Raw genomic sequence first — 12,544 nt, forward strand, 5'->3', positions numbered from 1 at the left:
TTAGGTAATCATACAGATCTACCACATACTCAGCATAACATCAATCAATATACCAGGATATCAAATCCAGTAGGTCGGCCTTGGTGCCTTCAGCCCACAAGTATAGAGAGAAAAACTCACCTCACAGTATGAAAAAATAGCCGAATAGGTCTCTGCTCCGAATATCAGCTCTACCCAGCACCTATTCATCAAATAGTGACCAATTTGAAATATAATTCAAAATACCCTTAGGTCAAACTTGGTCAAATCATGGTCAAAGTTAAAAAGTAAAAAGTCAAACCTGGTCAACACAACTAGTATGATGGGCGTACTCAGCTGGTACGCGGGGAGTACTCACGCCTTGACCAAAAACGGGTGGTCGACCGCGTACGTGCAACGTACCATTTGGTATGCCCATCGTACATGCCTAACCCCTTTATCTTCTTATTAAGAGCCTAATCCTTAAGCCCTTTTGCCCAAATTCCAAATCCATTAGGCGTGTCAAACCCAACAAATAAAGGGGTACGATATACTCCAAAAGAACACTACTATATTGCACTAAAAAATAGTACAATGTAAGCAAGGTCGATCCACAGAGGCACAGGACAATCAGTCTATACCTCTTTACGCAAGGTACTTTGATCACCAACAACAGAGAGAGAAGATTTTGAATGCAATGATTAAACAAACAAATTTAAGACACAAGTAATCGACCAAATGAGAAAATTAATTTCAGAATTTGTAAGGATTCCAACTCTATGTATGACAAATTAGCAATGTGATTCAAAGATGAAAAGATATTGTTCAATTCTTTCTAAGTTGGTACTTGAAAGTGTTAACAAGCTCTAACATTTCCCAATCACCACATTAATTAACCAAAACAAGCTCTTTGATTAACCCTAACCTTACTAACCTAATCTAAACAAGCTCTTAGAATTAGATCAAAAGATTGAATTATACTTTATGTGAATGTTCCCAACAACACCCAATACTCCTCACAAGCTCAGGAATGTAAGAGTGTATGCATAAGATTTACACTAAATTCATTTAATGGAAATCAATTTAGTGTCTGTTACTTAGTCCAATTCACAAAACAATTACAGATTTTGCAATTAGATAACTTGAATGACCTAACCTTAATTCGAATGGCTAATAAGAATCACAATTAGAATCAAACATTTGATTAAAGCAAAATCAAATTCAGTAGATAGAAATTAAAAAAAACATCAGTTCATATGATTGAAATCACAACCAAGAAGTCAAAAGATGAAGTTGGAGAATCTAGGGTTTTAACCACACATGGCTAGAACAAGATCACAAGTTAAAAGATGAAAATAATGTGCCGTTACAACTTACAAATAAGAGAAATAATGTTTCCAAATGATAAATGATCAAATCCTTGCAAAAGCCTTCGAAATCCCCTCACCAATAGTGCTCCGATATGATGTATGTGTGTAAAAATGACCATCATCTCGTAATATGAAAGATATGATAAACTATAAAAAGACAGTTTTTGGATCGAACACGGTCCATGTCAAAATAGGCAAAACTAACACGGGTCGTGTTCATCATGGTCAACACGGCCCGTGTTAAAATAGGCTAAATTGACACGGGTTGTGTTCAGCATGGTCAACAACTTCTTCTTGGTCAAACACGCCCCGTACCCACTTTTTAGGGTAAATCCAACATGACCCGTGTACTCCTCCGACTCCGAATCCAAACTTGATTTTTTAAACTTTTCCGTTCTTCGCGCGATCATCTCGAAATCTTCACCAATGCTTCCCGACACCTCCCAAAGTGTGTTCTAACCTACAGTTTACCTGAAAAGAACATGAAATCATGCAAATAAGGTTGTTCTAGAGACTAGTATGAATTGGATGAAATGCAAGAAAAATGAATAACAACTATGATAAATAGATGCATAAATGGGACTAAAAGGTGTGTAAAAAGGTGCACAAAGTGCACCAAACAAGACCTCAACTAACATCCTAAACCATAAAGTTGGAAACTTTATGGTCTTGCATGGATATTAAGTGCTAAATACCAAAAATCCTAGCCTCTTAACCCATTAAGACATCCAAACTCATGCATGGAAGGGAATAATGACCAAGACCACATTTTTATGCTTAGATGGATTAGAGTAACCCATACTCAAAATACCAAACTAATGGGACCAAAAGAACACAAACATCATGGCCAAACTAGATCTAAGCATAACTTCATCAAGTTCAAAGCTTTTTACCTTCAAAGGGTGTCCAAAGATGATGTGATTCTGGATCCAAGGTGCTCCACACTTCTAGAATGATCTCCTTTTCTTTGTTCTCCTTCAAGTTCACCAAAACACACACACCAAGCTCAAAAATTCTCTCAAATGGATTATGGTTTGCAAAAGGGTCGAAATGGGGTTGGAGGCTGATGAAAAGAAGAAGACTTAGGGTTAAGGATGTTTAAATAGGGTCCAAACCCTAAAAATTAGGGTTTGGGATCCTGCCATGTACATTGTGCATACTCAATGTATGCCCAACATACATGCCCCTCACCCAAAATTACAAAAATGACACTATGGGCCAATTTGCAACAATTCTCACACATAAGGATTGGAAATGTAATTTACCTCCAATATGAATGTTACAAGAGGAGAGAGATGTGGCCGCTTCTACAATTTTAGATATATTTTCTACAAATGGCCTTATCCATGTGTAATAATTCGTAAAACTGGTCAGAGTTTGACGGTCAAACCACCGCAAAACTGCTAGGAATTAATGACCAATGGTGTGTAATTTTATGTTTATAAGTATACTAAAGGTATTATATTCATAAGCACTTTTAGAACATCTCAAAATGTTCAAAACATCTATCGTTGAAGATCGAATCGAAAATTACCAAAAATTAAATTTAAGACAAAACTTCAAAAATGGTCCCTTTGGTTTTACAAAATCTGAAGTTTGGTCCCTAATTTACAAAAACCTCACGAATTGTCCCTATGGTTTCAAAACTTTTAACATTTGGTCCTTTCGGCTCACTTCGTTAGCATTTCACCGTTAACTCATTTTTCAATATTATATTTCAGGGGTAATTTCGTCATATTAGTTGTAACCTTCCCTCTTTAAAAGAAATTGCATGTCCGATTTTTGGGTAAACCTTTTACCTTTATCTATGATCATCATCTCTATTCTCCCTTTCATTGTTGGTCGACCGTTACACCCTTTACGACATCCAATCGCTTTTGATTCAAAAATGGTGACTTGTAAATGTGGGAATGAAGAAATGAAGATCACTTCATGGAAGGATCATAACCTTGGAAGACAATTTTGGAACTGTACAAGATGTGGGTTCCTTAGATAGTCTGATCCTCCTATGTGTGCTAGTGCATTGGTGGTGATTCCATGTTTGATAAGATAAATGAACCGATTGGAATAGAGGGTTGCCATTGTGAGTGTAGAATTGTGGAACTACTAGCTGATGTTGTTTTGTTCATGGGTGTTTTTTTTTTTTGGTTTTATTTTAATATGTAAGTATCTTGTGAAATTTTGGATGGTAATGGAGTTTTGGTTTTTGGTTTGTAACCGTTGCATGAGTTTTTTTATTTTAATCGAATAGGGTTTTTTTTAGCTTTCTGTTTATGTAGGGGGTTTTGGAATTGGTGTTGTTGTATTTGGTTTATGTATCAGATTAATGTAATGGAATGGTAACAGAATGTAGTTTGTTATAGTAGATTGTCTGATTTCTTGAATGTTTTTGTAATACAATTGTTAAGTGTATTGTAAATGCATCTTTAAGATGGTTTTGATCTGCAATTGAAATGTAGAATGTTATAAATTGATCTTTGAAGGGTAGTACACAAAAAAAATTAATTCATTACCAAAATCTCAATACACACCATTACATGCAAAGTTGTAAAGTTCTTAACACAAACATCCTACTAAGTTTTAAAACAAATAAAGATGACACTAGTAAACATACAACCATTACATCTTCAAACAAGTACACATGAATTAAGTTTCAAAATACCTACAACACAAGCATCCTAATAACTACTAAACACACTTTTCAACCCCGTCCAACTTCACCACTGCCTCCCTGCCCTTTACATGTTTTGGAATTGTGCCCTTTGTTATGAAACTTTGAACAAGTGACTGTCAGATATTTCCTGCTCAATTTATCAGCTTGGCTGTTTGGCTCATCAACACCCCTCCGTCTCTTCTTATTAGGCCTCCCAACCTACACATATTGATATACTCTAGTTAAAATTGAATTCATTCCATGTTCACATGTATACTATATATTTGGTCTACATGAAATAGAAACCTGTGTTTTATGTTTTGGTGGCAGTAAAGTGAATGGGCAGTCACTTTAGGCCACATTGAACGTCCATTCAATGGATCAATTTTGTTGAAATACATGGCTTTCCATGTCGATAACCTATAGGAAGGATGGATCCATTCACCAACATGTGGGGCATTTTCTCTATTTTTAATTTTATCCCATATAGCACAAATAGCATGTCTACATGGGAAACCTGTAGTCTCCCGAAACCTACAACTACAACTTTGCTCATTCAAGTTTACCACATACTGATCTTGCCATGTGCTTGCCACCTGGTAATTTCCTGCCCCATTGTATTTTGCCACATACTTACCTACATCAGTCTCAATCTTTTCAAACACAGTAGTTGCAGTAGGGGTTAGAAATCCTTCACACTTATCTATTCCCTTTTGCACCACACATAACCTCTTCATGAGATACTCTCTAATATACTCTAAGCACGTGATAAGAGGTTTATCCCTACCTTCATCTAGCTTAGAATTGAATACCTCACAAAGGGTATTAAAAAACAATCATTGTGTGCCCTACTTGTATAATAGATATTAAGAGAAGACAATTACACATATAGTAAATATTAACATTTATCATTAAATATCTACAAACATACCACTGAAGTGAGATTTAGACCAAGTGTCTTTTGGGATCTTACACACCCAAGCATGAGCCTCCTCATTGATCTTCTTCAACTCATTCATTGCTCTGTTGAAGTGATTAACTGTTGTTTCTCTACCACACTCCTAAAGTTGGTCACTAAAGTCTTTTCCTTTCCACAGTTTCTTCATATTTTCCTGGATATGCCTCAAACAGAACCTGTGTTCCGCAATGGGCAATACCTTCTCAATTGCTGGTATTAATCCCTAAACAAAAGTCAATGTATGCAACATCAGTTACCCAAATGTATCTAGCAATAGTAATGTAACACTCTAAAAATTCAAGCCAATTTAAACTTCTCAAAAACAATCCAATTTCATTAAGTTATTACAAAAAGGTTTTCAATACATTTATTATCAGAGTATTCCCAGAACCATATCATAAAAACAGAACATGAGGAGTGGTACGATCACGCCTTCGCCTTACCACGGTCTCCTGAAGTACATGAAAACATTAAACCACAACTGTAATCCCGAAAGCTTAGTGAGATATCCCCAAAATACCAACCACATATACCATACACATAACATATCATACAGAACAGAACAACCATGCACTTCGGGTCTACTGTGTGACTGGTCCGCCGCACCGGGCCTTCAGTCCACCTTCCAAGTCTAGCCATATCCATCAAGTCTGCAGTGTGGTTGGTCCGCCCGCACCGGGCCTTCAACCCACCTGGTCCACTCTCTGAGTCTACAATATGACTGGTTCGCCCGCACCGGGCCTTCAGTCGGCCTAGTCCACTCTTTGAGCCTCAGCACGTCTGGTCCGCCCTCGTGGGGCCTACATCCTATCCGGACCGCTCGCTGGGCCTTCAGAATATCCGGTCCGCCCTGGGTGTGTTGGCCTAGAACACAAAGCAGGACCCGCCTCAACCCAACCCCAGTCAACCAACCATGTGCATATAAACATATAACCACATAACAATTAATCATTAGTGAACTGATCTAGCAGATCACATACATAGCATACTCTAAACTAGATACCGACCTAACCAGTCACTAATATAGCATCATCCTATGTACCAGGATACCGACCTTAACCAGGTCTCTAACATATACCATCTTAACTACCAGGATGCAAAAATAGCAAAGCAATAACATAACAACAATACCCGGATTACAATCCGATAAAGGGACGACCTTGGTGCCTTAGACCCTATCGATATAGTGCGGATAACTCACCTCGCAACTGTTGACTGAAAAGATAAGATCACGCTGCTCCAACCTCCGACACGAACTCCACCACTGATAATACCAAAACTAAACTCAATAAATACCAATAATTACCAAATTACCCCTGGAAGTCAACTGGTCAACTCTTGGTCAAAGTCAAAGTCCTCAGTCAAAGTCAGCCTGCTTGACTGACTCTACTCGCCGAGTCAGCCTGCTGACTCGTCGAGTCCGCCTGCTGACTCGTCGAGTCCCTATGCTCTGAAAACTCTCATATTGTGACCCAACTCGCTGAGTCGCCCCAAGACTCGCCGAGTCCCACAAACTCTGAGTCACCTCCTACTCAACTCACCGAGTCGTCCCTCAACTCACCGATTCACAGCTCAACCAAAACGGTTAGGACTTCGTGACTAGACTCGCCGAGTCCAAGGCAATCTTCAACAAACTCACCAAGTTGTTCTTACAACTCGTCGAGTTCCTGCCTTTCTTCATCCAACTCGCCGAGTACACCCATGTGACTCGCCTAGTACCTCCAGTTCTTAACCCATACAGTGGCTTTCAAGCCATGCAATGACTCCAATCCATAGATCCAACCTCCTACAACCTTCCCCTCACGTAAAGGTGCAAACTTTACATGAAACCATGGGGAAATAAGCCCAAAATACTCTAGGGCTAAGGCTTAAGGCAAAGGGACTTCATCAACCACTCTAGGACAACACCTTTACAACAAATAGGGTCATTACAAGCTTGGATCTGAAGTTTCAACTTTAGATCTAGCTTCTAAACTCGAAATTGATTCTACTCAAGCCATAATCCCCAAAATAACAACCAAGAATGAATCTAGAAGAAGGAAACTCAAGGTAACAGATTGTTACCTCAGAAATGATCCAAAGGAGGAGTAGATCCCTAATATACAATGATATCCAGATGCTAGCCTCTTGATCTTTAACCTTCTTCTTCTCAATTTCTCTTCCCAAGCTCTAATTCTTCATCAATGGAGGTTATGCACGATTTAAGGGTTTTGTGAGTATTGGAAGGTAACAAAGAGGCTGAGGGTGGGTTATAATGTCCTTTATATAGGGTAAAACCATGAAAATTAGGGTTCTCTCCACCCAGCACCAACTCGCCGAGTCACTCCTCTGCCTCACCGAGTTGGTCACTTAACACATGACCAAATTCGCGACCCGAATCGCCGAGTCTACCCATTGACTCGCCGAGTCGGTCTTCCATATTTACACTAAGCACCCTGCATTTTGCTCTTCTAAACTCGGGGTGTTACAAGTAATAAGAAAAAAAAATTAGGTGATACATACCTTTTGGCTATCAGAAATGAATGTAAAGTTTGAATTTGCTCCCAGATCCAAATCTTCATCTAACAGTTCCAAGAGCCAAGTCCAAGTACTTACTGATTCTATCTCTACCACTACATATGCTACAGGGTATATGCCATTGTCTAAGTCCAACCCTACAATAGGTAACACTTGCCCATGATAAGGCCCCTTCAAGAATGTACCATCCACGCCTAGAAAATTTCTTAGCCTGGCTTTGAATCCCAATATCAATGCACCCAAACATACATATATTCTTCTAAAAGTTCTTGTGGTTATAGAGTGGGAGGTTATGGATACACATCAATATGAACCCTTGTACCAGGATTAGTGTTTAGTAGCTCCTACACATAATCCCTCAAAAATCCATACTATGCTTGGTAGTCCCCACTAATGATACATTTATCCATTGTATTTGCCCTAGCAACCTTTTGCAATGACATTCCTAGTTCTAGTTTCTTTCACATCTTCAATTAAAGCTTTCACTAGAATTCTAGGGTTACTCTGAATTTGTTGAACAATTAAGTTTGCTACGTATTTGGAAGTGCAAGCTTTAACCGCCCTTGTTTGCAAACACTTATGCTCATCTTGTATTGTTTTCACCAACCAATCCAAATTTTCATTAGCCCTCGAGATTTGGACTGCCCATGGACATGTTCCTTTATTGGCAATTATGTCTTTACCCTTGCACTTTGCGCTACTTCTAGTTGAGGGCCCACCACCATCAACTGCTTTAGATGGTTGACTTACAACACCTTTACATTTCACCCTAATCCTAGTTTTGTCATTTTTTTGCTAGGTATAGAGACCTCCTTGTTTCTACAACATGTGAGTTCATGAAGTTTTTAACATCACGCTTAGTTTTGAAGACCTGGCCAATCTAAAATGGTTTTACATGAACCTCTCCATGCGAGCATCTACTTGACTTACTCAACTCTTTTAGCAGTCTCTTCTTATCATCTTCATGATATCCCATAAATTGACAATCACCAGTCATAATAACTTCCAACTCATTATCAGCCATGTCATTCCCTTCATCTGTTGAATGATTGTTTAAGATTCCATGTTTATCTACATCAACAACATTATGGAATTTACTCATGTCTACATCTACATCAAATTGTATGTTAGCCTCATCCACATTGCATTCACTATCATCAGAATCATCTCCACTACCCTTAGAACCATGTCCACACTCTGAATAGAAAGCCTCTCCACTATTATCACTCACCATACCCTTTAGATAATCCACTTCTGGTTGTTGTTCACATGAAGTTTGAACATTAAACATATCAACATAATCAACATAAAGTGAATAATCCTCTACAAATGGTTCAATGTCATCAACTATTGTAGTGTGAAATCTATCATCAGCTTGGCAACTTGGTTCCTCTACACGGTAAGTTCCCACTAGTTCTTCAGTTTCAACTGCACTTATGATCACTTCTTCTCGAGTTTCAATTTCATGATTGACCACTTTGTCTTGAGTTTCAGTTTCATGATTGACCATTTGTTCTTGTGTTTCCATTTTATTATCGACCACAAAAATGACATGATTGTAACATCCCGACTCCCAGGTATAATTCTTATATATTAAATATTTATGAGAAAACTAAGCAACTCGACGAGTGGGTGCCCCAACTCGTCGAGTAGAGACGAATTGACCACATGGGTTTTATGACCAACTCAGCGAGTCGAAGAGACCAACTCGGCGAGTTGGCGCTGTGTGTGGAAACCCTAATTCTCTGGGGTTGATTCCTATTTAAAGGGCCTTAAGCACTCATTACCACCTCACCAGCCACCCAACACCCCTATATGAAACTGTAATCGGCCATAGTGAGCTAAGAGAGAAAGAGGGCTAAGATTTGAGTGTTTTTGTGATACTTTGGAAGAAAAGAAGAGAGTATCAAGGTTGGATCAAGATGAGGCTTTTGAATTTAAAGGTTTTTCTAGAGTTTGCTTTAGTTGGAGGTAAAAAGATGCTAACTTGATCATTTCCTTATAAGATCTTGGTTTAGGATCTTTTAGGGTTTTCTCTCATCTATTTTGATGGTATTGAGTCACTTGAACATGTCTTGAGGTTGAAACCTCAGATCTGGACTGTAGCTGCTCTAGTGAGCCCAAAGACCCAAAATTTATTGAGCTAGAGGCAAACTTTTGTGCATATAACTCTTGTTGGATCTTGTATTGGCATTATGAGCTAAATATGCCATGAATGGACGTAAATCTCGCAGCTTTACGTGACATTCGAGCCTTAGGGAGCCAGATCTAAAGTTTGGGGGTCATGGATCTGCCTTAAAACGTGTGAATGAGCACATAGACTGAATGGACTCGCCAAGTCAACGGGCTAACTCGACGAGTCGGCTAGTGTTTTCCCCGATGAGTCTAGGCTTGGGTAACTCGACGAGTTGATGAGACAAATCAACTAGTTAAGTTGGGTTTTTGTGACATTTTTGAGGAAATGAGGGGACTCAGCGAGTCACATAGAGGCACTCGGCGAGACGGGTCAACATGGATTGTTGACTCGAGTGTTGACAGATGCACTCGGCGAGTCGGGTCAACATGGATTGTTGACTCGGGTGTTGACTTTTGTTGACCTTAGGGTTTGGTCAAGGCAGGGATTATGGGGACCATGGAGGGGTAAAATGGTTTTTTTACCCATTCCAAGAGTTGAGAGAGAGAAAATAACTTAGTATATTTAGAGTTGTGATTTAAGTGTTAATTAGAGATAAATGTCATATGTGTTAGGCGGAGGCTAGTTCGAGATTCATGCATGAGGTTATTTGCTTGCTTGCTTACGAGGTGAGTCTTATCACTATACTTTACCTAGAGTGGTAATCTTTGTGTAACAGGAGGGTCTTATGTGCTTATATTGAGTATTGTGATATCCTGCATGATATCTTTGTGTTTTGTGTTTTGTTATTTTGAGCTTACTGCGTTAGGAGCGGAGGGTCCACCCGAGTTGTGGGACCGGAGGGTCCCACCGAGACACTTTGACCGGAGGGTCTTATTTGAGCATAGCCATGAGAGGCTAATGAGACATGTGTGGTATTTTGGGGAACTTCCTAAGCTATGTGCTTACCGTGTTTTGTGTTATGTGTTTCAGGTACTTCTCATGATCATGGGAAGGTACTAGCTTGATTGTACACACACGAGTTGGAGATATGTTTTAGAGGATCCTGGATTGTGTTATAAACAATTTTTGAACATGTGTTTTTGATAACTTGATATTCATGGGGATTTTTGTGAATGTGCCAATGAGATTAATGTGATTCTAAATGAAAATTTTGTTTGAAAATTTACGGTGTTACAACTTGGTATCAGAGCCTTGGTTTGAGGGACTCAGATATATCTTCGGGTGTGTCTGGACTCAAACTGGGGATTTGAGAAAAAAATTTAAAAGAAATATTTTTTTCTAAAAATGAGAAAGAGTTTTAAGAGAAAACTGAGTTGGAGCAGTGTGTACAATCAGCCAGAGCCCGAACGGTGATTTCCTAAAATACCCTTACTTATTTGTGTTATGAGATATTAGGGGTGCATGCTAGAGGATAGGCTAGGTATTTCATGTTAGGGCTAGAGTTGCCTGATTTGTGATGCCTTAGCCTAGGAGTTACTGCTATCTGTTAATTGCTTTTAGTATATGTTGAGTAGGAATATCTAGCAGGAATTACATAGAAAGTGTGAGTCGAAGGGTAATCTAGGAGAGATACCTAGATGAGCATATGAATGGTTTACTGAGAGAGTAGTTTGCTAGGCGTTAAAAATAGAGTACTTGTGAATTGGGATCCTAGGAGGAGGACTTGGGGTGACTACAGGTTGGTGTGGAAGGTAGTATTGGGTCCGTACTACTGAAAGCACTGGATCTGTATGCAACCCAAGTAAGAATCCTTAGGAAACTAAGGAGCAAGTAGGGATGGTTGTTCGTGTGTGAATATACTCGAGCGAGTCTCTGATGATTTTTGTGTTGTGTTTTAGAGACATCATGGTGGGTACACGCCACAACCCCGGGAGTAGTAGGACTAGTGATGATGAGATATGCAGGATGATTCATGAGGAGGTGGCCACAACCATTCGAGAGGTGATACCAGAGATGTTTGGGTCTATTAAGACCACACTGATTGAGACATTTGACGAGCGGTATGTTGTTGTTACTGAGGTGGTTGCTACTGCAACCACTGTGGTTGTCGTCACTGCTAGGCCATAGGGAGGTGACTCGTTGTTGTTCCGAGAGTTCCGCAACACAAAGCCACCAGAGTTTGATGGGACATAGGATCCGATTGCTGCCATGAGATGGATCTCTGACATTAAGGGTTGCTTTTTATACGTGTTCATGCCCTGATCATTTAAGGATTCGGTTTGCACTGAACCAGGTTCGCTTTGGGGCGAAGGACTAGTGGAAGTTTGTGACTACCAGTTTTACTCCTGCAGACCATGCTGTAGTTGATGGGTTTTGAGAATTCTAACACTTCATAAGTGTACATGCAACCCTAATAACCTTGGATCTATGTTTGTCTAATTATCATGCAAAGTTGAATTCCAAGGCTATATTCCTAACTAGCATACATGGGGAACAATTTTAACTTGAATGATAGATAGAATAACTTTCCTTGTTGTTGCTTATGTTCCTTGAAACCTTATGATCCTAGCACCCCAAGTGTGATGCCTCAAATGCTTCACACAACACCAAATGCTCTTGGAAAGACTTTTGAGAGAATGCACACTTCTTGAATCGGCCTAGCCCTCTTGTTTTCTTAGTGTAGCTGATTTTGGTGGAGACTATGATTCTTATATAGTGTTGACACATCTAGGGTTACACCATGTAAACCCTAATGTGTCATGACTCTTCATTTCCATGATCCATGGGTTTGTAACTCCCATGGAGCATCCATGGAGCATCCTATGGGTGGAACCCAACTTGATAATCCATGGAGCCTCTTAGCCCACTATACAAGATATGGATGATTTACATAATCAACCCATATATTTAATTAGTTCTCTTTTGATCACTTAATTAATTCTAAATTAATTATTGATCAAACTAATCAAATAATATTATTAATATATTAGAACTTATAATATATTAATAAT

Source organism: Lactuca saligna, chromosome 9, assembly GCF_052625555.1.
Source record: "Lactuca saligna cultivar CGN05327 chromosome 9, ASM5262555v1, whole genome shotgun sequence".
Classification (NCBI taxonomy): domain Eukaryota; kingdom Viridiplantae; phylum Streptophyta; class Magnoliopsida; order Asterales; family Asteraceae; genus Lactuca; species Lactuca saligna.